The sequence below is a fragment of the Neoarius graeffei genome, chromosome 18, assembly GCF_027579695.1.
Source record: "Neoarius graeffei isolate fNeoGra1 chromosome 18, fNeoGra1.pri, whole genome shotgun sequence".
Classification (NCBI taxonomy): Eukaryota; Metazoa; Chordata; class Actinopteri; order Siluriformes; family Ariidae; genus Neoarius; species Neoarius graeffei.
The window spans coordinates 60,521,736-60,527,735 of NC_083586.1; positions in this window are offsets into that span (position 1 = coordinate 60,521,736).

Sequence of the window (6,000 nt, forward strand, 5' to 3'; positions counted from 1 at the left end):
TTCACAGCTGGAAATCACTTCAGAACTCTATTTGTGCTGATGATGGATTTCTGTAATTTCAGCTGCCAGGTTCATATAATGGGATTTGTTGAGAGCAAAGGCTGATGGCACATGGGTCCTCGGAAAGACAATGCCGAGAGAGAGAGAGAGAGAGAGAGAGAGAGAGAGAGAGAGAGAGAGAGATTGTGAGTAGAAAACCTCCCCTCGGGCTCAGTCTTTATGACTAATCCAGGAACTAGATTAGCTTCCCCAAGATCTGATCAGACACTGCACAGAGCCGTGTGAAGAGGAGAGCTGAGAGGAACAGTATGAGAATACAGACAAGTCTTTTATTTATCCATCCATGAATCCCTCCATCTATTTGTTCTTTCTTCTATCATGTGAAGTATGGAGTAATGTTACAGAGCAAATTATTTACATTCACTCCTGTTTTAGGTGTGTGTAGAAATGAAGGAAAGTTACAGGTTGTGTTTAGGATGGATGGATGGATGGTTAAAAGAAAGAACAGATGGATGTTTTTATGGATGGATGGATGGATGGATGGATGGATGGATGGATGGATGGATGGATGGATGGATGGATGGATGGGAAATGGATGGATGATGGTTGGATGGATTGGTAAATAAGTAGATAAATAGATTGTTGGATGTTTGGATGGATTAATAAGTGGATGGCTAGAAGAAAGAACAGATGTGTAGATGGTTGTCTAGATGGGTTCATTGATGAATTGACAGATGGATGGATGGTTAAAAGAAAGAAGAGATGGATGTTTGTTTCGACGGATTGATTGATGGATGGATAGAAAATAGATGGATGATGGTTGGATGGATTGGTAAATAAGTAGATAAATAGATTGTTGGATGGATTAATAAGTGGATGGCTAGAAGAAAGAACAGATGTGTAGATGGTTGTCTAGATGGGTTCATTGATGAATTGACAGATGGATGGATGGTTAAAAGAAAGAAGAGATGGATGTTTGTTTGGACGGATTGATTGATGGATGGATAGAAAATAGATGGATGTTGGTTGGATGGATTGGTAAATAAGTAGATAAATAGATTGTTGGATGTTTGGATGGATGAATAAATGGATGGTTAGAAGAAAGAACAGATGTGTAAACAGTTGTCTAGATGGGTTGATTGAGAAATAGATGGATGATGGATTGATAGATGGATGGATTGGTGGGTGGATGGTTTGTGTTCTCCATCCATGTATTCATTGTTCATCCAATTATCCTCCATCCAACTGTTTATACTCTTTGAGTCCAACCATTCATCCATTCATATTTTCATGCATCCATCCATCCATCCATCCATCCATCCATCCATCCATCCAATAAACCATGCATCTATTTACCCATCATAGCCATCATTTTTAATTCTTTATCTGGACAGCATGAGTGGGGAATGGTGACTGCATCTATCCATCCAAACACCATCCAACCATCCATTTATCCAAATGTCTGAACATTCATCCATCCATCCATCCATCCATCCATCATGTTGTATGGACAGCATGAGTGGAAAATGGAGACAGCGTTTAAATTTTTGGATCAATCCAGCCAAAATTTCAAAAAATCAGTACACCAATCCATCCATCCATCCATTAAATGCAGTTTGGATAAATTTTCTAGACTAAATTATGTTAATTCGCTTTATGGGTAAATATATGTAAATGTGTAAAAGAATGTGCAAAGGTTCGTACACTGTGTGTGTGTGTGTGTGTGTGTGTGTGTGTGTGTGTGTGTGTGTGTGTGTGTGTATGTGTGTGTGTGTGTGTGTGCGTGTGTGTGAGAGATTAATGCAAGACTTAACACCCTGAAACAACAGGGCAAAGATCCAATTCTCTCTCTCTCTCACTCTCTCTCTCTCTCTCTCTCTCTCTCTCTCTCACACACACACACACACACACACACACACACACACACACACACACACACACATACACACTTGCAGCACTAGAGAACAAAGGCTATGAAGGACGCACAGACAAATTTTTTCTTCAGCCAAAAAAGATTAACTCGGGTGGATGTCAGCCATTCACAGCACCAAACTACACACACACACACACACACACACACACACACACACACACACACACACACGTTAATGTAATCTGGCACATCATAAGGTCAGCTGTCATCGATGTGCTTTCTCACTGTCTTGTGTGTGTGCGTTTGTGTGTGTGTGTCTCACCTTTCTGTCATGTTCATTACAAAATTCATGGATCATTTCGACAGATTTAGACAGAAAGGCCATGCTTGTTTGGAATTGTTCAGATTAATAATAATAATAATAATAGCTTAGTTTTGTATAGCGCCTTTCAAGGTACCCAAGGTCGCTTTACAGGAGGAAATGGGGGAGGGGGGGTCAGTTAGAGACCAAAGGCCTCAGTGAACATGTGCGTTTTAAGATGCTTTTTGAAAGACATCAGTGTGGGGGCATGGCGTATGTGGAGTGGTAGACTGTTCCAGAGAGTGGGGGCAGCTACACAGAAGGCTCTGTCCCCTGTGGTCCGCAGCCTGGTACGGGGGATGGAGAGCTGGTCCTTGGCAGAGGACCGCAGGGACCTAGACTGGGAGTGGGGGTGGAGAAGGTCAGAGAGGTACTGTGGGGCAAGTGCATGGAGGGATTTGTAGGTGAGGAGCAGAATTTTGTATGAGATACATGATTTGACTGGGAGCCAGTGAAGCTGTTTGAGTGCAGGGGTGATGTGTTGCCACAACTTAGTGCGGGTTAGGACTCTGGCAGCTGAGTTCTGAACATACTGTAGTCTGTCCAGGGCCTTGCTGGGAAGACCATACAACACTCCATTGCAGTAGTCCAGGCGGGAAGTGATGAATGCATGGATGAGAGTCTCAGTCACAGAGTCAGAGAGTGATGGCCGGAGTCTTGAGATGTTTTAAGGTGGAAAAAGGCAGATTTGGTTGTATTTTTGATTTGAGTCTGGAATGAGAGCTTGGAGTCCAGGATGACACCCAGGTTTCTTGCTTCTGGGGATGGCATGATGGTACAGCCATCCACATCAAGGCGAAGATCGCCAACCTTCTTGGCTAGTGAGCCAGGGGCCACCACCATAAGCTCTGTTTTTTTGCAGTTGAGTTTGAGTAGATTAGCTGTCATCCATATTTTTATTTCATGAAGGCAGTTGATAAGTGGAAGGGGGGGGAGCTGGGCAGACGGTTTGGTGCTGATGTAGAGCTGGGTGTCGTCAGCATAGCAGTGGAAGTTGAGTCCATGGTGCCGTATGATCTGTCCAAGAGGGAGCATGTAGATAGTGAACAGAAGGGGACCTAGCACTGAACCCTGGGGCATGCCATGGTTGGCTGAGGCAGGGGTAGAGTTGGAGTCCTTGATGGTGATATACTGTTTCCTATTGGAGAGGTAGGAGTAAAACCAGGAGAAAGCAGTGTCAATGAGGCCCAAGTATTCAGAGAGACGGTTGAGAAGGATGGCGTGGGAGACAGTGTCAAAGGCAGCAGAGAGGTCAAGGAGGATAATAATAATAATAATAATAATAATAATAATAATAATAACAAACGTTCACCAACTACTGACCTGAGATCAGCTTCAATATTATCTGTTATTCAATTCTACAAAGCACTGTGATCACCACGAGGCACTAAAACTGATGTGAGATCAGTGATTAAACACTATGAGCCACGAACACTGACTCCAGCTCTAATGATCATTCATTCTCAGTTAATATACACTGGGGTTTGGATGCAACATGAGTCTCCAGCTCCGTCAGCACTGTGAGATGGTTCACACGTTCTGCCCATCTGTCACTTCATCTTTTTTCCAGAAGGTTCCTAACCAGCGTCCTTTTCTCCAGCAATTTGAAATCCATCGCACTGATAGGAATGATTGTTATGCAATAACTTGCATTCACTGGAGTGTTATTACTACATTGTGTAATGATAATGATGATGATAATGATGGGGAAAGCCATGGCCTAATGGTTAGAGAAGCAGCTTTGGGACGAAAAGGTCACTGGTTTGATTCCCTGGACTAGCAGGAATGGCTGAAATGCCCTTGAGCAAGGCACCTAACCCCCAACTGTTCCCCAGGCTCCCCAGGATGCTCTGGATGATGTTGTATGTCACTCTAGATAAGATCATCTGCTAAATGCCATTAATGTAATGTAATGATGATGATGATCATGATGCTGTGATTGTAATTGTGCCTGGTGGGTTCACAGGAAGAACTTGTAGTCCTGCAATCACATTGCAGTCGATGGCTGTATATATATGAGAGGACAACATGGTGCCATTGACTCCCATGTGTGAAAGAAAGTGCTATAGACCCCTTTCACATGACGTCACCGCGCCGCGAGATTTTGTTAGGCGCCATATTGGAAGACCAAGTACATGCACTCACAATATAAAACAAAGTACGAGTGAGAGTAAAGTGACACAATGGATGATAATTCGGGTTATGTGAGTACATTACTAGCTGCAGAAAGGGCACGGTATGTGGAGAAACTGGCTGTGATTGATGGGTTTGACCCATATGATAAGACTCGCGGCAAGGGAGAATGGAAACATAAGGAGGACCGGACACCAATTCTGCCATCTGTTTGCTACCCAGACATTGTAAACTATTTGTTGTTTACACCCAGTGCCTACACTCAGTGCTCGAACTATGCCGATATTTTCGGGGGGTCCCTTTTTTTCCTTTGGGGGTGTGTGTGCTTGCGCTCGTCTCGGAGCGCGGATCTCCAAACACATGAGAAGCCTATCTTACGCACATATCACGCGGACTCCACACCTCCACACACGCATCGCGTCTGAAGTCATAACTCATCAGGGGAAATCGTGTCCGCATTGGCATGTTCAAAAAACAACCTCGCGTCAACAATGATACCACACGCAAGAAAAAAAAAAACAGTCAGGCTACTCAACAACCAACCTGGCAGCAGCGAGCAAGCCCCAAACCATCCTAAATTATTATTATTATTAAATTGTAGAAGTCTGGGAGGCTTGCTCCTCATACAGTTATCAACTTGGGGCCAATTTAGCATGTTTTAAACCTGAATTTCTTGCGTTTGCTTACCTCAAAGTGTCCGCAGATCATGCATAGACTTATCCATTATATCCACAGTTTTTTGCCAAGTCTCACACAGGTTTCTTTCAAGTCTACTGTTGGGCCAATAAATCATAAATAAAACAGCTCAGATTTGTTTGTTTAAGTCGTTTGCCACTCCACTTTATTCTCGTGGGTTCACATACCGCTGCCTAATCACGAGTTTGTTGGTCTTCCAAAATGGCGCAGGGTCTGTTTACTTCCGGTTTCGGGTGACGTCAGTGAAAGGGGTCTATAGCAGGTCCTTCACCCCACCATAACAACTGTTGTGGTCACTGGTCTCCTCCATCACCCACCACTCAGAGCACCACAGATACTTTCACAGTCATCTCTCAGGCAATCCTTTGTCATTTATCTCGTCGTTGTCATCAGCTGTCTATTGCTAGTGATGATGACTGCTTCATTAGGATGTGTAGAAATGCAGATAGGCCGTGAAGCCTTCACCAGAATGACAGAGTCGTCCGGAGCAGTGGCAAGGATGGCCTATCTCCTCTCCTAATGAAGTGCCTTGCACAGTAAGGTAAGACAAGTGATGTCATACCCCCATCGTGTTGTCTCTCTGGACCTCCAGACCTTGATGCCAAGTGGTGCACAAAAGTACTACAGATCTGATGCGTATGGAGTTGCCCCGCAGTGACAACTGACTTGCCGAGTGATGCCATCCTTCGGCCATTTGAGTGGCTCTTCCGCATGCCATCTGGTGGTCTGCCATTGACCCTGTTGGGTTCATCTGCCACATTGCACTGAAAAGTGCCCTGCTGCCAGTGCCTTATTGGTGATGTACTATTTAACCCATAGCTGGAACCCAGGCAGGTGCTACCACTGCGGGTCAGAGCAGACCTGGGAGCAATGGTGGTTAAGGGGTAACTCCATTTTCCCCAGTACTCAAGTCCTCCCGGACCTGAGGCTCACCACC